The sequence below is a fragment of the Acipenser ruthenus genome, chromosome 7 (genome assembly GCF_902713425.1).
Source record: "Acipenser ruthenus chromosome 7, fAciRut3.2 maternal haplotype, whole genome shotgun sequence".
Lineage (NCBI taxonomy): Eukaryota > Metazoa > Chordata > Actinopteri > Acipenseriformes > Acipenseridae > Acipenser > Acipenser ruthenus.
The window spans coordinates 61,920,921-61,945,187 of NC_081195.1; the positions used below are offsets into that span (position 1 = coordinate 61,920,921).

Consider the following 24,267-nt stretch of genomic DNA (forward strand, 5'->3'; position numbering starts at 1 on the left):
AAAGAAAGAAAGAAAGAAAGAAAGAAAGAAAGAAATGCCTACTATGTACAATGGAAAAAAAAAACATCTCTAAATGCTTGACACATGATTTTCATTTTATTTTAGGGTTTCAATCTTAATATATATATAGCCTGGTAATAATTAAAGTAAATACATAAATGGTCACTGTATTCTACTCTTTTCCCACAATGTAAACCATAGACATAGCCCTAAACCGTATTAAACCCATTGTATCTATATACTGTACTTAACACTGTAGAGTTTATTTAGGTAACACGTGTGTTTTTGTGCGTCTACACTATATTCCCAAACAATTCAAATAAACACTAAATCGAGTTTAAACTGTTGCATAAAATCTGTGTTTATTTCTTAAACATTTAGTTTTACTGTGCAACTGGTTTTGTACTGCACGGTTTTGTTCAAAATATATACATCAAAAGAATTGAACTAAACTGTAGTGTTATAAATATAATATTCAGTGCTGCCCGACTGATTTAATATAAAAAAAAATAATACATTATAGGCTATTTAAAACTGTAGTCATAAATACTCAAACACAACATTTACAAGATAGTATCATAAAGGTAGAATATTAATGTAAGGTGTGGCCAATGAGCATATTGGTTTCACAGTTTACACGTGTCCCAGATATAAGGAATACAATATTCAAAATAGGCTGTAAGTGATAGTAAAAAAGATGTGCATTTTGCAAGGTATAGGCTACCAGAAAGTACATTTGTTGTATGCACTTCAACAAACTGCAAAACCTGCATGAAACTTCATGTGTTATTATATTCACTGCTACATATACCTTTAAGGGAAACAATGAAGTATACTTAAACAATGTCCTAATTTCAGCTCTTTTTCTGTTGTGTTATAAGTATATGGTGCATGTCTCAAGGTGCATGTAGAAGTATCCACTGGTAGTAATTATAGTTGACTTTATGTGATCCAAGACTGAAACCACGGAAACTAAATTATGCATAATTTAGGGTTTTGATTGCATGTAGCAGAAACAGATGAAGTCTCCCAGGGAGCCATGCCGTGGGCACAGATAGTTCAACTTTTGCAGATTTCACCCAACTACAGAATGCTTCCCCCTCATCAAGTTTGAAAATTGCACATCCTGCAGCAATTTGCATTTAGAAACAATTAAGCATCTTCAAGGCAGTTCATATTCAGAGGATTATGGATGTAAGCAAGTAACATATTATTCTTGTGGTTTGTTGAGCATCAAGTACAATGTATAGTAATATAATATTATTTATATATATATATATATATATATATATATATATGTATGTGTGTGTGTGTGTGAGTGTTTGTAAAACCTTTAAAACTCATTCCAATGTACTTATAAAATCAATTCAAATTGCATATCCATATATAATATGCATGCAAGCAGTAAGTTAGAATATACAAGAAAATCAATGTAATGATATTGTTTGTCAGTACAGAGATGCTCCAATTTTATTTCTGGGACAAACACAGTTTTAATTACATGCCCTCATGTCCCCAAAATGTTTATAAACTTTTTGCCCCAGATTTTGTCATGGGTATAGGTGCAGAATGTTTTCTTTAATTACATTTATGCATACAGCATACCTGTTATCAAACAATCTTCCATGAAAATCATACATTTGAATATGTATATATAATAATATGTGGATGACACTTTCATTATGTTCATTTTGAACTGGTTTGCGAACCCCATCACTTATTCTCCAATCAAAGTTCTGAAAGAAAATGGTCAAGAATGGGCTTGAATATCTGGACAGCATAGATTGAAAATAAGCAGTAAGGTGACTTTTAAACAGTGAAATAGAATCATATACAGTTACAATATGCAGCTAAGTGGGTTTGTTTAAACATACCATTTTATCTGGTAAGTCTGTTAGTGTGTTAGTGTACTATGAAACTATGTTTTGTTTTTACAGATATGATCACATTATATGGCATGGCCATATTTCTTTATTATCACAGTGTATGTTTGCTTTGTAATTTAGTGTCACAGTATGGATAGTATTCCATTATTAAAATGAAAAAGACAACCTCTGCCTTTTGAACCATAATATCGTAACATAAAACATAACTGATAAAGACTTTCAGACAACACGCTTCTATACATTCATTAAGTTTAACTTTAGTACCACAGTATAAAAAACTATGAATAAGCAAATAATGTATTCAATATATCTTAAGAACTTTCACATTGTTGTACTTTTAGATGAATAATATATTCTAGCTTGGTAACATCAAAATTTATTTTTCACCTTTCAAATAAAATGTGTACATTATTACAGACTGAGTATTGAAGGTTATGGTGGAAGAATGTTATAAATTAAAAATTAGGAACTGTAAGGTGTTTGGAATCAGACAGGTAGTCCTGGGTGTTGTGGTAAATCATGTATGAAGTGCACTTAACAGTTTGTAAGTGTGTCTGAACTGCAAAGTGTGGTAGACAACTAGAACAAATAACCACATAATGCCAATGTTTATTAAATGTGTAAAGGTAAACTGTGAATTCCACTAAATAAAGACTGCTGTACATGTTTGTATTTGCCTGCAGTCTGAATTGTAATTATTTAGAATGTGGTGAAAGTTGAATGGACCAACTTTTTGAAGTAAAAGAATATTTGACTGTAAAACCTTCAACACAGTGAACATATGCGTGAATATCAGTGCTGCTACCACAAAACTTGTCTTGTAAAGATAGCTTTAAACAGTCCTGTTGAATTCAAGCACACACAGTATCTCCCATATGTTGGTCATTTTGTCATTGCTTCGATGATATCACTGACATAGTATTTGTTTGAAGAGCTGTGATATTTAAAGATGGATACAAGGGTTTTTCCCCAGCTCCAAGCAATGTGTTTTATAGACAGCAAATGTCTCCTCAGAATCCTGTTAGATCATTGTACACGACAACCTTTTAGGTAGGTTATGCATCTGCAAAGTGAAAGACACATGCCTGTGTGCAATCAACCGTGGGGAAATTGTGAGCTGAAGTAGAAAGCAGTACACACCGGTGAGGCTTCATGTTTCAATCTGCCCTAATCAGCCTGAAATTCACAGAAATCTCTAATATCCACAACACTGGTATTTTTCAACTGTGCAATAAATGATGCAGCCCTCATTATGTGTTTAGCATTATGAGATGACATTGTTTAAATATGTCACTCACATTAACAACATGGATGTAAAGTAGGAAAAATTACCTTTTTGGTAGATTATGATGCTAGAACTATACATTCCCCATCATTTACCTACTTGTGATTTCTGACACCTTTTGTATGCTTGTACCCTATTGTGCCACAGTAAACCTTTATGTGTAGGGAACAATACTATACTTTATTTATTTATTTATTTATTTATTTTTTAATGTATGACATTATTTACCAGTAATACAATAATACTGTAATTCAGTTAGACCTGCCTTTACATTTTGGGGGTGGATTCAAAATGGAAAATAAGTCTTTAGCACTTTATAAGAACATACTTCAGTTACTGGCACAGAAAAAACCTACCTGTGAAACATGTGGCAGGGGTGAAACTGTTCTGTTTTCCTCTGTCTTTAGATACCAGATACATTTGTTCCTTGTTTTCTCTTCGATTAAAAAGCCACATGTGAAAGCATTTCAAGCTGAAAGTTGTTTAAGTAATCAGCATGTTTCACTGAACTGATCCTTTTCAAGAGTCACTTGATAATTACTTTCTGAGGTGTCTCCAAGGCTTTTAGCCTTGTTTACTCTTTGGATTTCCACAACGCTTTTTTTGTGTACGTTTTCACCTTTAGGCTTTTATTGCAGACTCTGTAAAGATGTGTTATAAACAGGGCATTTGGAAAGGCTGGGTGCAAAATTATAATCTTCTTTCTTTCTTTCTTTCTTTCTTTCTTTCTTTCTTTCTTTCTCTGTAACTGTAGACAAATGGTCACATCATATTAAAATTGTTTACATTGATTCCTACCAAAATCCATTGCTCTTATAACACAAAAGAAAAGAAAAAAACCTCCTCACCTGTGCCAGACCGAAGCTGCACTTTACATGCTAACCAGGTTAAAAAACAAAGGAAGTAACTGAAGGCTGGGAAGTAATAGAGGAAGTCCTCAATTTCAGATCTCGCATACAGATTCACGCAGTTGGTGGAGTTTGCATATAAATGTACTATATGAAACACTGTGAGATATTTATTGGGAGATCAGTTTTTATTTATATTTTAACACACAAAAACAGGCCAAGCAAAACATAATAATAATAATAATAATAATAATAATAATAATAATAATAAAAAAGAAATTCAGCTGTAAATGACTTGTTAAGTTAGAGAGAGCAAATATATACTGTACATATGGATATAAGGTACATGTTATTCTTCCTTCATATAATTATTAAATATTTTATTGGTTCTCTGCTCCCTTATTGGGGATCTCTTAAATGGGTCTGAAAAGTACAGATCTACCTACATCTGTCATGTTAAATTAATACAAACTGATATAAATTAAAAATATTTTAAAGGGACTTAGTAGCATAGTGCATTTTAAGAACCCTTTGGAGCTGCAAAAAATTAAAATAAAAATAAACACACATGGATAAATGCTATTTATCATTTCTTCAGAAAAATAACATCTGTCATTTCATTTGGAACCCTACTATAATTTGAAACTGAACAGATTTTTTTTCACAGACAAAGACAGTGATAACGTATTGTATTCAATTTACTATAGAACTAAACCAAGATTTCTATATATTAACTCCTATACATCCTAATCTAATTAAAACACTCGGCACACCGCCCTTATTATTTGGTACAGAGAAACAAAAACAACAACAAAATAAAGCTCAGTTTGGTATACTTTCTTTTTTCTTTTTTTTTTTACAATACCTCGTATCTAGAAGTTTTATATAGGATTTCTTCAAACCTTTGTACATGTGCTGGCCTGTTGAAAATGTCTCTCCATTTGGCTATTCAACACATCCCACACCCTAGTACCGATAGACATTCAAATACAAATGGATGTAACACCTGTGAATGTAGATATCAAGTTAACTTGTGGAATGTATTTGTTGCAGCTCATTTTCAGGTGTGAAATACTTATTATGGCATTTTAGCTACCACTGCCATTCTATTGTTGTTCAATGACTTGATTGCTTCCTTTCATTATTACCAGTGAACTACCCTGTCATCTGTGTTAGACTAAAAGACTGAGCAAAAATTAACATTTTGGTTTTCAAATCAACATTGGTTTTTTTTTCAAATCACATTTCTCTGAGTGTGAGACCTCTGCTGTATTTTGTTGAGAGGGTGAATTTGTTGCTGAGATTTGCAGCAATGGTGCCCCAAAGCAACCTGTACTCCACATTTATGTTGTCCAAGTCACTCAACTGGAAGCAACACTCCAGGGTTCAGTGCTGTCCCCTGCGAATCCAGCAACTCACGTAATTCATCACCACATACAAAACAATAGTGAATTAATCTGTGAAATGCAGGCTTAATTTGATGTTGTAATACATATTTTATCATACACTTTTTTTTGCTTTTACTTTACCATAGTTTGATTTTCCAGTATACAAAAGGCGTCTTTTTACACTACCAAGCCAGCCTGGAAGCACTTGTAGCAATTCTGATCAGTTGTATCAATTCCGAACCAGTCCACGGCTACAGGAATTGGTAAACAATATTTTACTCCACTTTAATTACAATGCTAATTTGAAATATTCCACAAGCATTCAGTTTATTTTTGCAGTCTTTTGAAAACCTCAATAATGGCAGCATTTAGTCTAAAAGGTAATTGATTGCAGAAGCAAGCACATTTGAACCAGTGATCTAACCCACTTCAATCCTGCTTGACTGGGTCACAATGCAACCCACTCCACATAGAAGCACACCACAACACATGGCAGCCTTACATTGCCCAGAGGTGAAGAATTTCCTGTAGGGGCAGGAGGGAAGACTCCTGATCTTTTGATTGTTTTCTTATGGTTCACAAGTTGCTTTGACTAGCTGGTAATGTTGAGAAAAGCCAGTGCCAGCAAAAGAAGATGGGAATAAACAGTATATTATTACTCTCTCACACTCTTTGCCTTTCACATATTCCCAGTCATATTAAACATTAAATCACTTGAAAATCTTGAAGCTGAAATGGGATTACAATATTGTTTTTCAGACACTTGAAAGGTGTGAATAAAAGTGTGGTTTAAATTCAAGACAGTAACTTTCTCGTTTGTTTGTTTGTGGCGTGGACTGGATTTGAGACCCAAGACCCATGTTTCTAAATAGTCTGTCATTCTACTGATCTTATTCTTTTTATATTGCATGTAAAAACTAGTCACAAGCAGAATGATAACTCAAGGGTTGAAAAGTATACCAGAGTTGCTTATTCATAAAATAAAATATTTCACAAAAATCTTGAAAGCCTGGTCCGAATGCATCTATTGTTGCCTTTATCTATTTTATTTGTTAATGTATAATTATAATGAAGTGGCTACATGCTAATTTAGGCAATGTCTTTTGATGTTTAAAGCTATCTGCGAAAAAATGTATTTAACATTCATCAAGGTAATTAACAGAATCAAAGCAGCCACTTTGTGTTGTGGTGATAACACAACTTACTCTCTTAATAAACTAGAAACAAGTCTGGGCAGAACAGAGATGCAAGGATACCTTCTTCAAATGGCTAGTTTTATTATATATATATATATATATATATATATATATATATATATATATATATATATATATATATATATATATATATATTCATTTTTTCAACTATACCTGCATGTTACTTTGATATTCTAGAAGTCAAATACAAAATACTTGTATCACTTCCACACCTTAGTCTGGCTTTGCGTTGCTTGACTTCATTTGATTCTGGCAACACGATTCACAGCGCTGGAGGAGGTGTGGTTTTTGGATTACCCCCTCCTCCGGATTCTCTTTGTCACTGCTTATTTGCAATTTAGTGTATTGTACATGCAAACAGAGGCTTGCTGAGATGTCTGAAGGTGATATTTGTTTAAATGTTAATAGGTGATTTTTTCAGTAGGACATCACCATTCTTCTACTTAAAGGGTCTCTCCCCCCTTTCAGCTACCTTTCTGTCGAGAAAAGCCATTAATTCTAATTGTCTCACAATTGCACCACAACATCTGGAATACCCTTAATGAATTTAACATTTGTGCACAGGAAATGTGTTATGTTTCAGAGTAAGCAGCTTGAAATATAATTTTTAATTTTTACATTTTACATTTTTTATTGACAAGGCAAATGAATCCTGAATTCTAGTCGAAGCACCACAGACTTACCCCCCAAAAATGCTCATTTTAATCACAAGAACAACTTAGAATGTCATTTTAGGATACTTGCTCTTTAAATTAAAGAAGCAGCCACTTCACTGTAGTGGGAGACTTTAGATTTGGAAACTGTTCTGTTAACAAAGGATAACAGTCTATTACTATGTAATTTAAGCCAAGTGTTCTTGTTCTCAGATAGTATATACTTGCACTAAAGTGTTATCATATTCTTTCACAAATAAATAATTGAATAATTAGGAGGTTCATAATCTGATGTTTCATTATGAAGTCACACTAATTCTTGATTAATAAGGTTTGTTTTTTAACATTATAATCGGACGGTTTTCCCAATAAAATGCTCATTTTCTTGGGATACAGATAGGTTTACTTCTTGTGACAGAAATCTTGTTTGATGAAGGATGACTTAAATCCTACAGGTACAGTCTCCCCACCATACTACTGGGGTTTAATCCTGCTTCTATCATCACCCAGAGAGGATGGACCACAATAGTGTCATTGTTATCATTCACTTTAATGAAATGTAATTATCATGTTTTATTAAAAAAAAAAAAAAAAAAAATCTTTCTCTTGCTGCTTTTGAATGTTTTAACACTTAATAGACAAGTTGAGACAATGTACTGTATTCCAGGGACAACCTAATGTACTGTACAAGAAACAGTACACATGCATTGGCTTCTTCCCTGAATAAAACAAAAAAAAACACCATTTACATAGAAACAGGGGACATTACACTGGGGTTGTGCAATACAATACCACTCTAGATGTCAAGTTACACTCAGCATTTTAAAATGATAAAGATTTATTTTAAAACCCAGTGCATTGCAAGTTAATCCAACTAAAAAGCTGCAAATTAGATTTGTGATTGATCTATTTATAAACACAATAGAGTTTACATGTACAGCTATGGTCAAAAGTTTTGCATCACCTAGAATTTTAGAATTGAAACATCATTTAAAAAAAAGAATATGTGAACAATAATGTAGATCTTTAATTTAACATCATGTAATCAAAGAAACTACAAAATTATGTCGCAAAAATGTTGGATGGAGCCCAGTCGTTTCAGTAGGAATTTGTGTCATCTCAATATATATCAACACTAAAACTTAAAGTGTCTTAAAACTCACCAGGCCCTTTTGCAAATCCACCATTACTTCATCTTACTCTGGTGGTAGTATACAGTGCTCTTGTTGCCAAGGGAACTCTTCCTTCTTCATGTGTTTCCTTGAACATGTTTGTGAAGGACCAGTATGTATAACTTACCCAAGGTATCCTTCTTGAGACCAAAACCGTTTAATTATGAAGAGACGCTAACTAAGAGGCTGTCAAAAAATAAACAGAAACGAAGAAAGCCAGCCAGCCGCTTCTCTCATTGGAATTGTAGTAACCAAAAAGTAGATGGTATCTTGTTCCTCCTGATATCTTCAGCTTTTCATATCAACACACTGATTGACAACATTCATCTCGATTTGGATTTACCTCAACTATACATGGCCACAGACAAGGAGGAAATTATATCCTTTCTATTATATAAAAAAGGAGGAACTTGTGGATGAGTTACATCAATGTAATTGAGGACTAAACAGTTGGTGGGGGGGGGGGGGGGGTCTTCACAAAATCTTGGAATAAATATCACATTATATTTTGGGATTTCAAAATACATATTATGTTGCTTAGCTAGTGATTACTAGTGGTTTAAAATATTACTTTATACTAAAAAAAAAAAGTAAAAGCTGACTAAAAACATAGAAAATGTATAGAATACTATACAAGCAATAAGGCATAGGTTCAACCTTAAATAATATTTTTGATTGGTTTGACCATATAAATAATATATAACAATATTTAACTACATATGTCGATAACAATCACATAGCAGCTTTTTGGTGTTCCCGGAAGCTCTTCTAGCATGTTGTGTAGTGTGGCAAACTGGGGGTTGCTTTGCTACTTTCAGGACCTTTCACACTATCTTCTTGTGTAAATGAAACACAACCATGCATAGTGTTAAAAAACATGGACCCCTTAACTAAACTTTATCAAGTTCTAGCTAAATATCGGACGGCTAAGCCATTTACCAACAACAAACATACAAGTACTACACACAGTTCCTTTACCTTTTTCAGGTCTCTCCCACTCTCTCACACACTCATGGGGTTCTCTCACACAGACAAACCTGTGTGCAGGACCTCTGCCCTGTCTCCCTTCCCCAGACAGACAAGTACTTTTTTTAAAATAATAAATCCCACTTAATGAACTATAATTGTAGGTATGTACTGAATTCAAACCGCAAAATTGGGGGTTAAAAAGCGAGAAATTATCTAATAAAATCGTGCCTTTCTTTGCATTCCTATGCAACTCAAACACTGTGACAGACAACTGTGTATTTAACCTTTATAGTAGGCTACCATGTTATGAGTAGAGGCTTGTTTGCCAGTCACATAGATAAGCTGTTCAAAGCATGACTTTATGACAGGCATAAGATTCAGGATTTGAAAGACCTAAGGAGAGTGCAGGCCCTGAGATCAAGATTTAGCTTTTTGGGGCTGGACCAATCATAAGATTCCGATTCAAATCAGAGCTGACTCCGTTTTGCCTAGTAGTGAAATAATCATAGTGGCACAGTGCCAGCCATTATACTCAGAATAGTAACAGCAATAAAAATGTAGTCCTGACATGTCTAACTGCAGGTATAACCCAGCCAGTAAAAACACAGGGTGGGGAATATTACTTTCAAATTCTGTTTATATAAAACATAGTATCAGTTGAAGCTTGGATAAAGACAGATTAAAAAAAAAAAGTCTAGTCATTCTTTATTTTAAAGAGCAACATACAATGGGTATGAAATATAAGAGTTACGTTAGCTGATATAGTCTGCTTGTTTAGATGCATTGTCTATATCATTTTCCGTTCTAGTCACATTCCTGTAACAATTCAGATGTTTAAAGCACCCTCAATAGAGCTCTTACACTAATCTAACTATTAACCTGTCCCCTTAGTGGATTTAAGAAATCTATCAGTAAGAAATACCACACAGAACAAATGTAGTATTTCTTACATCCACCACTAGGGGCAGAGCGTTGCTGGGGAGCAGGTTTGTCTTTACATTGTGGTGTACCAACTGGCAAGTTGCTCTTTAATATCAATGTTCCTTCCTTTAATTTGCTCCAGCACCCTTTTAATTTCTCCCTCTATATCAAGAAATAGGTTGTTCAGCTGTTTCACAGTTTTAATACTAGAGGATGGCACAACATGTGTTAATTGAATTGATTATTAGAAAAACAAGTAAAGTCAAGTATAAACTCCTATTAAGAAACAATAAGGAGTGGCATTTTTTAAAGTAAACAAAGGGCACAATAAAAGAAAAAGACAGCAATGGCAATGATAGCTATATAAGAAAGGATAATGGATATTATTCTGGCAATACGGATAGTTTGGTTACAACAAATTAACTGATTACAACATGTTTACAACACCATCAATTTTATGCTTGCCTTAACACAGAACCTTTCGTTATCTCATGTTTTGATAGGTTCAGACATGTGGTATATACTAGTCAACAGCATTGTCTAAGGCAAAGACAAGAATACTGGTTTGTAAAATTATTGTTTAAGTTTTCTACTGCAGATTGCACAATCTTAAATAGTATGTTGTTCCTGAAAACCACAAACAGGCCTTCCACAACATGCTACCCATGTGTATTCGTAAACACATTACTGTGTGCTGACTTTATAGTGTGTGAAGTAGAACACATGGTAAGGGAACTATAGGTAAAACTATAAGAAACTAAGTCAAGTAGACAATCGTTTTGGATTGTGCCTTCTTTTTATAGTTTTGCCTTCTGAATTCTGATTCCAAGTTTTGAAGTTCTGGATGTTAAGCGACATGTTAGGTGACAAGAAACTTTGATCCAAGAGAAAATTATTTTCAGTTGTGGACACTTTGATAGGATACACAACAAATGTGCACAAATACCGTAGTTAACTTTTGTTTGTCCATCTGTATGTCAATTTTACACAGAGGACCATTTATCCAATCATAATATAACTTGTTATTCAGAGTGTCAGAATCAGGGGATATCATACTGTCACAAAGACGGCCGGAGTGGGTGGCGTCAGACCAGATGCAGGAAATAAACAGACAGAGATTTGTGGTTTGGTGAAGTTGAGCGAATGCTTTCGCTCAGCATTTAATAAAAGAACAGAAAATAAAAGGTTTGAAACACAAAAACACGGGACACGGCACTTGCGCCAAAATAAATAGACACACAAAACGGACTAGACAGTGCACAGACAGACGAACAAAACACGGTGAGCAGATGTAACTATTTACTTTACTTTTACAATTACCTCCGTCTCCAAACCCGTTCTCCACTCACCGAACACCTAACCCTGAGTGAATGAAATGTGCGTCTATATATACTATTGTGCTGGGATTCAATTACTAATTAATTATTCACTTGAATCCCAGCACGTGAATTAATTCTGTGCAACCCCCGTGCTCACATATTACATTTAACCAGCACGTGAAGTGATTTGTGCCCTCCTCGTGCCTAAATACAAATCTACCTTTTAAATCACACGTGAAACACAGACCCGTTTATATCCCGTGTACCAATGACTATACACCGACATTTACACACAACACTTAACATACAACACATAACACACAAATGCACACAGGGGCGGGGCGCACTGCCACACATACACATACATATAATTTGACATATCTACAGAACCACCTATTCAATTCAATCGTAACTAAACTTCTTTAGCACAAGTTATTAAGGGTAACCAGATCAAGGGGCATAAAAGGGGTGCCTGTCCATCTTAAGTATGTCACACTTACATTTTTTATTAATTATGATCATTTCATTTTGTTATTACAGATGTGGGTATATCAGTTACATATTTATTTAATTTAAAGGTGTAGGGTCTCATACCGTTTTAAAATTGTTAAAGAGGTCTGCTTTCTGAAGTATGTACATCAGCCTAAACAACAGCAAAATGTAGTAAGATTCCAACAAATTCAATTTAAGTGGAACATTTATTTTACTGTCAAAAACTGCAGCTTTAATGAACAGTAACATAATAGGTAATTCAATTTAATGCTTTAGCAACATACAAAAGTAGCAGCCAGAGCAAGTGTGTGTCTATCAATAGGACACAAGCAGGGTCAACCTCATGTCCACAAATGCTTCAGGGTATCACTACATACGGATGCAATTGGTATTACTTGTATTGTAACACTTGAAATGTATTTGCTTATGATTGTAAGTCGCCCTGGATAAGGGCGTCTGCTAAGAAATAAATAATAATAATAATAATAATTTAATTAATTTGTTTTGCATACAAATAAATTAAAAAATGAATGAGAAACCTAATTTAATTAGGACATATTGATTCATAATGTTAAGCTTGAGTCGATACCACAATGTTTTTTTGTTTTTTTTTTCCCCCCAACGTAGACAATTGGGCTATCGGGATCATATTACAGCAAAGGGCAAAACATAAAATTCCCTACACGTTTCAAATTGTAATACACATTACTCATGAGACAGATACTTACTTAGACTTACTAATCACTGGGAATGTTTTGCACAAACCAATAAGGACCGTTTCCCTCCACTGCTTACACTGTTCTTTTTGTTGTGGCAGAAATGTTGAGGCAATACACATCTCATTGTGATGGTGTCTACATGGAATGGCCCCATCAGCTAACCTCAGGCAATAGATTGAGAAGCTATCTGGAAAGCCAAGTTGATTTTCTGGATCTGAAATGAACCCGTCTCAACTGAAGCATTTTAAAGCTTGAAATGATGAAGTAAGATAACCACATTTTAACATCAATATTCTTGCTTGCTATTAACATCCTGGTACATTATCTAGCCCTATAGATGCATGGTCTGACTCCTGCTAGTGGAATTTAATCCCAGTATGGGATTAAATATATAACATTGCACAGTATTTCAAATATCTGCACATGCCGAATAAAGTACTAGTAAAAAAACAAAATATTTATTTTTTTAAGAAGCAAAATGCTATGGCTTATACAAGAAAAAACCTAATAAAACCTGACTTCCACCTCTACAGTGGTGCTGCATATTGTACCACTGAATGAATCTATTGGAAGATCAATAATAATATTGCCCTTGTCCGTTAATTAAGCTTAATAACCTGCGGCAGCATTAAGCTGGCAGTGCCCACTTTATTGTGCACTGCTTAAGTTGACCTAAATTCTGCCATCCCAGTGTCTTCGCTTTAAGGGATTTCTTTATTCAGTTGTATTCTTTATTTAATGTAGTTCTGTCTACTGACTATTTCCAATTTTGATTACTTTTTGGACAACTTTCCATTACTGGGGATGTATCGTTGAGGATGGTTTGAGAAACAGTACTTCCTTTTAAATTTAAACATGTACACAGTCATGATATGCTGAATAAAGAAATTACAGATACTGTTTATAATGGATTTATTTTGTATAGCTTAAAGGAAATCTTAATGAGTCTTAATATTCAATTATTAATCACTTATGTGCTTTGAAAAACACTTTACATGTAAATAATGCTAAAATTCAAACTGTATTTATATGAACCACAAACTTACTGAGTAACATCTTTTCATTTACAGCATTAGGCCACAAGACGGATATAAGCTTGGCTGACTAATTTGGATTATATATCCAGTTGCTGAGTGCAGACAGTGCATCATTCTTTGGAGATCTGCTGATCCTTGGTATATGTAACTTCATATATTGTAGCCATGGCAACAGTAAACCTGTTCTGAGCTTGGCCTTGTCTCCAATACTTCCTGTTCACAGGCTGATTTTTCTTGTGCTATGTAGCTACAAGCATGGTTATATCAATGGCCTTTTGTAAGGATTAGCCTCTAATGTGAAAATGTTCTGGTAGTTTTTACACAAAAAAAGTTAAGTAAATAATACAAATCATAGTGCCAAGAAAACTGATTTCAGTAGATCAGCAAAATGAAGGAATTCACATACAGTCAAATTAGAACCAATGTACACATCTTTAAGGTTTGCTTCTAGCAGCTCTTTTAGGAGTGTCATTTTCCTTTTTGCTTAAAATGAATGGCATCTCATGTTATTAATGCTTTGTCCAGGGATATGATATAAAGCCTGTAAGCAGTTAAACATCCTTTAGCCCCACAAGTTGCTGAGGTGTAATGTCATCAGTAGCAAAATCACAATGTAATGAGAGCAAATTCTTGTATGTGGGGCTTAGCAATGGAACCTCTGTAGAAGTATTTTTCATTAGTCATCAAGTAGAGGGAATAACATTTAATATTGTCACTGACCCCCATTTTGAAGCAGTCCCTTATTCAGCCTTGATCAGGTAGCTGAGAGATAGCAGCAGAGCTGATCAGATGTGATGAGAGTTGGGTTTAACCTTAGCCTTTAATATCGGATGCTCACAAGGAAATTAAGCTTTGATCTTGTTCCTAAAAAAGCTAATCTCGATGGAGAGGCTTTCATGTGCCAGTGTGGGGGTAGCTACAGGGATATACACCTTTATTCCCCTCAAGTTGATTGCACAGTATGAACCCGCATTTAAAAATAATCTTAATTAGCTAGCAATACTTCAGTGCTGACAGAAAACACCAAATCCTTATAATATATCAGTTCTTAGTTTGAAGCAATCCTCATTTTATCAAAGTAATACACATTTTTTAAAAAATCATTCAAAACAATGAACTGCTTCTACAATCAATTAGGTTGTTTCTAGATCGTTTTGAATTAAACATTGATGTTGTTTCTTGCCCCTTTTATCCATAACTTCAAAACTCTCAAACATGAATTTTGAAAGTCAAACACACAAGTTTCGGCTAATGTCTTCATAGGTATTATTTTATTGTGGTTTAATTTAGTAAACCCCTTGGAAAAGAATCACATCTTTTACAACTGGTATGTTAGAGATATTTTAAGTACAGTATATTTACTGATCTTGTAATGCTATTGGTAATTCAAACATAAAAAAAAAAAAAACTATAAGGAACCTTTTGGCCATCAACAACTGCCTTCATCAGTGCTTTATAGAAGTTTCATTTTTATTTCTGAAAAAAAAAAAAAAAACAGAATCAAACACTGATCTTGCTAACAGTCAGGCCCATATTTTCCTTATAATAATTCTCATTGTGTCAAGATTATCTTTTTTGATGGATCAGCAAGTAGGTAAGTTGTGTGATAGATTTTTTTTTACAACATAAAAAATAGTTAACTGCTTGTATTATAAATGGTGTTCTTTTTTTCCTGGGGATGTCAAAAGTATTTTTTATTTTGTTAATGTATGTTTGGAAATGTCAGCTGATATATTCCTTTGTTTGCATGTGCCTGGATTTAAATACTTCTGGGTACATTTACTTACGTATCCATTTCAATAGTATAATCCTTTGCTTTAGTATTTCAGCTTAAATGTAATGGTCTGTTTTACTTACTGAAGTTATGCATGTATAAATATGAAAACGCAAAAATACAAACTTTTTGTAAAATTCCATAACTTTATTATTCGAGATTTTCCAATCAAGCTTAGAAAATAAACAATTTCAAAGACAGTTCAATAAAAATGTCTGCGAGGCAAAGTGCCGAACAAAGAGTCAAACAAATAGGCCACATATCTTTTTCCCTATCGACTGGTTTTGAAAGACCACAAGCAGTAAAGGCCCCCTTGGCATGTATTTTATTATGAATCTATGTACCCCACGTTCTTTAATACATTTTCATTTCAAAAGTTGGATATGGGCCACATGCTTCCTAACCGTTTTTCCATGTCAGGTGACATCAGCTTTTCTGCTCTAGCTTTGTTTGCACAGGAATCAAATGACTGATCAATTGGTCAATCAAAACATGTGGCGTGTCTAACAGCTCCACACAACTGCATGCAACTCCATTTAGGGGCCTGATTGCCTTTTCCTCCAGTCAAAAGTTTCCACCACTTTTTTTCCCCAAAAGAAACAACCGAAAGTTAAGGCCACATATTCCTGAGATTACTTTAAAACAACGAACAACGTCAATATACAAATAAAGGGAGTTTGAAACTCTTAGTAGCTCTGAAGGTTAAAGTAACGACTCCTGTGTGTATTACACATAAGTAGTTTCTTACTAGTTTTGAAACGTTTTATTTAATTCTGTTTCCATGAAACTTGATCAAGTTTACTTATCATGGACCTGTTGGCTCCATTAACTGTTTTTCTACTCTTTTTTTTCTGAAGCAAAAGCTTAGTAAATCTAGCCTTAAAGACACTAGTCTAAGCAAAATAACAGCAGATTGCAGCAGCACAGTTGAGCTATTTAAAAACAAAATGGACTGAAGGGATTAGTGTTTGTAGAGGTATACTGTGTTCAGAAAAAAAAAAGATTCAACATATGCTTTCAATTTGTTGGTGCTTCATGTGTGTCCTTTGACATCAATACTCCCTCACCCAAGTTGCACCCCCCTCCCCCCCCCCCCCCCCGGTAATGGCACAGTAAAACTGATTGAAGGCTTTGTTCAGATCGTTTCTTGGAAACTCTATAACTAAGGGTGGATACACAAATATGGATTGAAGAACCTGGACCCCCGCCCCCCACCTATATTCCAGTAGCATCAGTGTGCAGTATATTTAGAATCGTTTCAGTATTTCAGCAACATTTGTTCAGTAGTAAAAATGTATACACAAGAGTCAAAAACAGACTAAAGATTTCAAATAAATAAGGGCTGTTGTAAAGAGTCGGTGTAACAGGGGGGTTTAGTACCTTGCAGTGACAGGTGGCCGCCACTAGGGTACCAGCAATGATAGCCCTAGTGCAGGAGGACATACAGATACAGGGTATTCAAAATAATAACACTCTGGAACCTGCTCTCTGACACACTAAAATTAATCCCTACACGGTTCCCTCACCTTGGTTCTCTACACAGTTGTGAGGCTGCACACTTGCTGGAACTAGAACAAAAGAACTGGCTTTCTAGCCCCATTTTTATGTGGCTGGGCTTAACTGATCACACCGTGTAACAATTATTATTTTTTTTTTTTGGTTCCTGTTCCTGTCCTGGTCACAAAAGCAAAGTTTGTGGGGAATAATAGCCATTTTCTATACTTTTGAGGCATAAGCAATTAGGAAATAACACTTACTACCCAGGAACAAAAATTGTATTACATAGTGTCACCAATTAAGCTGCAGCCCACATGAATTTGGCAGAGATGGGTCTAACCCAGGGACACGCAACCCGCGGCCTGTTTACCGTCTGACTGCGGCCCAGTGTATTAATTCCATTTCACTTTTTTTTTTTTTTTTTTTACTTTGTTGACTTGCTTTTTCTAATTTTTCGCATAAAACGCAGCACACTGCCCTGTGACTTTTGCTACATTGCTGCCTGCTACAACTGAACAACTCGTCAGCTAAAATAAAAACCGCTTCAGCAAGTAAATATGTCATTTGTTTTGTATTACTGTGCAATGCATGTGTATATGGTATAACAGCACGATATTAATGCTTTGTTTTTAATTGTTTTGTATATTTTTGTTTGTGATGTGTATCGATATATAAAAAACATGGCTTGGAAAAATAACAACCTCTGATTGGTTAAACAGCATCACATGACCGTGCGTATATATAGTGTGTAGCAAGGCTTGCATACTACTGAGCCGCTTCACACTGAATAAATCACTACGCACCACTACATTCTAAATTCCATGACAAACTGCCATTTTATTTGTTATTAGTTACAAAATCACAGCCAAAAATGAGTGGCATTTCGCCTATTTCCTTTAATATATTTGGGGATGAAACTCCACATAACTGGTACAACACCAGCTTTCTGAGTGAAGACAGCTGTCCATCTGAAATAAATAAATTAATAAATAAATAAGTGCACCAGCAAGAGCAGACACATAGCAGTAGATGAGGAACAGCTAAATGAAACAGAAGAAAACAAAGCAGGCAAAGACAAGGCCAGGCACCAGGCACCACCCCCCGAATTACCAGCCTGTATTTGAAGCATCTGCGGGAAACTGAGGTACTGTCCACTGACACCGCGAACGGATTGGTGCAGAAAATCTGGTTTGATCGTAAACTTAATCTGGCACGACTTGGACGCGAGGGTGTCTGACAACTAACAAAAACATATTTAGTGATCCAAAAGAATGAAAACGTACTAGAATATGTGTGACTCGCTTATAACGGGTTCACAAACTCACTTCAAGATCCGGCTTCAGCCTCCATCGCAGCTGCTCCCCTTACTTCCTTAGTGTCATTTGAAACTCCGCCCATTATCACAGCTTGTGCTCAGTCCTCTAGTTTCTAATGAGATGGCATTTTCAATGCAGAAATTCACAATAAACAAACATGTACAATTTATTTTTAATAAGCGAACAATGAATTAAATTAAATTAAATTTGGGACTATATTACACTATGTATGTATACACAATAAATGTTTCTGGTTTTCTCTTAATTTAAATGTGTTTGAATTATTTTAATTATTTTTCTTCCCACAAATGACAGGTAGCCGTGTTATAAGCGGTATAAACCAGGCGTGGTATATATCATGGGAACCGCACGGTCTGTCATGGTTTCTACCTTACATAAATAATAGTAATGTGCGGCCCACTATACACATTAGGTTAAACTAGTTTTCTGGATTTGCAGCCTGTGATAAAAGTTTGTTTGCGCACCTTTGGTTTAACCCCATCCCTGCCAAACTTAAATTCAAAACTTTTCAAATTTATTTACAAAACAAAAATCTGCCATATCAAGTACACATTTAATTTCAATATTTTTCAACTTTAAACTTGACATATACACAACAATACATTACTTACATGTGCAGGGCTTTTGCCCTGCCACAGTCAGGAGTACCTGCAATCTTGAAACAGAACCAAATGCTGTATGTTTTGAAGAGAAAATAAGTTTTTAAGGGAGGATAAATATAGGTGCCTACAATTAATGGGCTTGTCATACTTGAAATAAACTGACAAGAAGTCATACAGTGATACAAGGAAATATAAAAAGCTATATACCCAAACATAATAGCTAAAATAAGAGGTTTGAAAGTATAATTAAAGGTAATAATGTACATTTGAAAAGCCTTTCTGCAGTACTTAATTCTGCGTCAATGTGTTTCATTTGTGGTCCTTAGTGCCATTAATTAGAAATAGTTTATGAAATGAGGCCTACTAAAAAATGCCATACTGTTACTAATTAAGTACATTCAAACCAGTGGGGATACTAAAGAAAGCTAAACTTTACCCAATTAAGCTTCTGTTTAATTGTACTTTTGTTCTTTACCAAATAAATAATTTTTGTTCTTTAATAAATATCTACTGTTTATTTTCCTCATCTGAGAAAAAGGGAAAGATTATTTTGCTTCTGAGAGTAAACATTCCCCTGTTGGCTTTCTGGCACACATGTAACCCACCCATATGAGGAGAAATAAGATCTCCAAGAAAACTAGCTGATAAAGAAAAAACAGCTGTGAAAACATTCAGACCGTTGACTATTTCATTCAAATGTTTCACTAATTTACTTTGAGCTTGGTATCCTCTCCAAGGGACACATGACAGAAATAATACCCCTATCGCAATCTTCCACACCAGAGTTTTTAGGCTTGAAAATGTAATACATAATATCTTTGGCTGCTGCTTGCTGAACAGGCCAGGAAAACAAACTGTTTTAATATTGAAATCACAATACTTTTATGTCGGTCACATCCGTTTTTTAATTCAATTCTTGCTTCACACACAATACTATTTTTCAGATCCATTTTTATATCGTGCCTTTGATGGCAAACCATCTCAAAGTGCTTTACAAAACAAGCTTAAAACATTTAACAATTAAAATACTAACAATTAAAATATAAAATGTCTATTTTCCATAAGCTTGGAAAAACAATATGTTTTTAATAAAGACTTAAATTCCTCCAGTGTCAGAATTTCTGACAACTGTAGGCAGGGAATTCCAGAGGGAGGGAGCACAAGTTGAAAAACTCCGACCTCCCAGAATGACACACCTAAGTAAGGGAATGGTCAGCAACTTAAAACTTGAAGAGTGTAGTTGACGTCTTGTGATAACGATGCAGAAAATCTGCCTTATTCCCGAACAACCTCAAAAAATGATGGACTGTTTTTCCCAAGGATTGTTTTTGAAGACAGTTTATAAACATTCACTAACATTAAACAGTTCTTTTTTAAATAAACTTGATCAAAAATGGCATCATAAAATAGTCCTTAACATAACATTCCTATATAGTTTTCTGATAAGGGCCCATAATTTATCAATTATAATTATAATTAAATAATTTTACCTTCATTGTGTTATCCTCCCTGAGTGTAAAATAATAAAAATAGTGGTTGTGGTTGCAACAACATTAAACTACCTATGGAATTATAATACATAATATTACTACACTATAATCATAGTACCTAAAAATGTGTAATCAGTGATTGTCATTTACTTCATACAGTCACATTTTCAACATGTAATAAGGTAAAGTGAATATGGTGTTTGACTCAAATAGTAAATACACTAGTACTATAATACTATTCTACAGTTTTTGGTTTTTTTAAAAAAAATATCTTTCATATAAAAATGTGCATGTTTTACAGTAGATTGCTACTTGTTTTGGCATGTTTTACCAATGTTTAGCAATGAGAACTCCACTGAAAACTTTGATTAAACTTAATGCAAATTTTTAATTAACAACTTGAAAAGCTTTGCAGAAGGTATTGCCCAAAGATATGTCTAAATACCAGGACATAAATCAGTGCATCTTGTTAAAAGCCCAATTTCCTGCAAAAGAAAATGTGCATCCAAGGGCTATAGCTAACGGTAATGTAGTGATACTGAAAAATCCGAAACAATTTGTAAAGCCGTCAGCATTTGAGGGTCTGGATTACATTTTCTCACTGGATCAGTATGTGTTTTAGCAGGTCTTTTGTATTTTCATAATTAACTTCCCTTACAACTCTACCTGCAGAACTTGTTTCTCTGTTCTAAAATGTACATGTCACGTGATTGATCGCACATCCTGACTTTCTTTGGAGGGATTGTAGATCAGCATATCGATATATAGCTAATCGCTTTTCAATAAAATGCAGGGGTAGTTTCCATGTCTTGCCTTGGTATTATCTTTCAGTGTTGAATAGCCAGTTACAAAGTATGCAAGAGCTTTATCCCCAGTGTATTACATTCCTAGTTCCCCTCACCTCTCTGAACGGCTTGTGCTGGGGAAATAAAGTTAGATTATGTACTACAGAAGAATGAAGTCTTTCTTTGTCTCTTGACAGCTGCAACACAAATTGCCCTGTGGCTCATTACATTAAGAAACAGTTTATACAGCTACTGTTTTTTTTTTGAGTGCCTAATTATTTTATTCTCATATTTCTCTCCAATTTAATGTCCAATTATGTTCCCTCACCACAGTAACTCACCACAATAGCGCATCAGATCTGAAGGTCAGTGGATGTCTACGAACTTACTGCTTCTTTACACCCAGATTCTTGAGAGTGGGTCAGCGGACAAGGGCCAGACAAGCTTAAGCCCATCGGATGCCTGGCTGGTAGGGGACACTGTAGCGTGATGAGGTGACTCTGTACTGGTAGATTTTGCTTCCCTGGCCCCTGAGAGCACCTAACCCAGTGCAACGCTCCCTGTGCAGTATTATTTAATTAAATCACCACACTTACCATTTTTTTTTTAGGGTTAAGGAGCAAACTGAAGGAAATTGATCATTTAAAATGGAATGAATAGTTAAAGAAATCCACGTGTCTTTAACTTTAAATATGAAGGATCAAGTGTAAGGTATTGCATGCAGGCAATGAAAATGTGCATTATAAATATCATATGGGAGATACTGAAATTGAAGAAGGAATCTATGAAAAAGACTTAGGAGTTTATGTTGACTCAGAAATGTCTTCATCTAGACAATGTGGGGAAACTATAAAAAAGGCCAACAAGATGCTCGGCTATATAGTGAAAAGTGTTGAATTTAAATCAAGGGAAGTAATGTTAATACTTTACAATGCATTAGTAAGACCTCATCTAGAATATTGTCTTCAGCTCTGGTCACCTCGCTACAAAAATTATATTGCTGTTCTATAAAGAGTGCAAAGGAGGGCAACCAGAATTATTCCAGGTTTAAAAGGCATGTCATGTGCAGACAGGCTTAAAGAATTGAATCTATTCAGTCTTGAACAAAGAAGACTACGCAGCGATCTGATTCAAGCATTCAAAATTCTAAAAGGTATTGACAATGTCGACCCAAGGGACTTTTTTGACCTGAAAAAGGAAACAAGGACCAGGGGTCACAATTGGAGATTAGATAAAGGGGCATTCAGAACAGAAAATAGGAGGCACTTTTTTACACAGAGAATTGTGAGGGTCTGGAACCAGCTCCCTAGTAATGTTGTTGAAGCTGACACCCTGGGATCCTTCAAGGAGCTGCTTGATGAGATTCTGGGATCAATAAGCTACTAACACCCACACGAGCAAGATGGGCTGAATGGCCTCCTCTCGTTTGTAAACTTTCTTATGTTATTATGTTCTTAATAAAGAAAACATACATACATTATTATTATTATTTATTTCTTAGCTGACACCCTTATCCAGGGCGACTTATAATTGTTACAAGATATCACATTATTTTTACATACAATTACCCATTTATACAGTTGGGTTTTTACTGGAGCAATCTAGGTAAAGTACCTTGCTCAAGGGTACAGCAGCAGTGTCCCCACCGGGATTTGAACCCACGACCCTCCGGTCAAGAGTCCAGAGCCCTAACCACTACTCCACACTGCTGCCGACATGCAGAAATGAACAACCTTATAAAAAGCGTATCACCTCAGCGAAGATAATTCAGGCTGTTATGACAGACCCACATGTACATAACAGGAAATTCCACATCTCCAGCTTTTTTGCAACTGTCCAAGATTCCTTGTGTGAATTGAGCAAGGCCACTGAAGGAGGTCTTTAATGTTAAATTCCTTGGGGGGGCTTTGGAGCTGATGATGGATTAGCCGCCTCTCCAGCTGGCCACAGGACTCAGAGAAAGAAAACATTAATTCCTCTCAGTTTTACCCCAGAGCTGTCTTGACACAAAAACCCTTAGCCACTCCAAGCATATGAAGAATCCCTAAAGAGGGTTTTAGCTCAGTATTTAACTAGAATAAGTCTGTCCCTGATTGTACCAACAATCAGCCAACAAATCCATCCTCACGGAAATCACGGAAAATTAAGAAGACATAAACTATTTAGATCTGCTCAGTCCAGCCTTTATTCTCCCAAGCTAACACAAGCAATAAAAAAAACTGTCATTTAAAGTAATCTAAAGCTCACATTTCCCTCCTTAATGATGAGGTGTAGTACCCCATAGCTGGATTTTCAATTTGGTGTAACAATAGAGATTACCTAATTTATGAGCACATCTATCATTGCCATATATCATTAAGCAACTGATGGAAGTCATCTGCATTAATCTGAAAAGGGTGATTATGAGGTGGCAGCAAGTTGCTGCCCAAATGTCTTCAGCCCACTCAAGTTACCATACCTGATTTACATACCTGAATACACAGTTTCTTTCAATCCTGCACCTCGAGTGAAATGCCTTAGTGCAGACTTAAATGCTGTGACTTCAAGAGTTTTTAGACCTGGGCTTGTAGAAAGAAGTCCCTACATGCAGTATGTCTGTCAATGGCTGTCAGCTACTTGACACATCATAACCTGAGGAAGCACTGATTAATATACGTACCCTAAGGAGAAGCAGACAAGCAGATCATAAGCAATTTGTCAACGTTCCACCTCCTTGGCTGTTGAAATAATGTGACTCTTGTTTAAAGCCAAATTACTCATTAAATGTAAAAGTATAAAATTAGGTCGTGACACAGAAAAAGTCATTGGATGAAACTTTTGTCTTCTGCTAAATTTGCTCCATAAAACGTAGTTGCCAGCTGTTCTCTGCATGAGTC

The 24,267-nt window shown here is 35.1% G+C and overlaps 1 long non-coding RNA gene across 1 annotated transcript in view; it reads left to right on the forward strand.

The window, feature by feature from the left end:
• LOC131737551 (uncharacterized) overlaps positions 1–24,267 on the forward strand; it is a 129,420-nt gene that overhangs the window by 78,009 nt on the left and 27,144 nt on the right. The window lies entirely within an intron of this gene.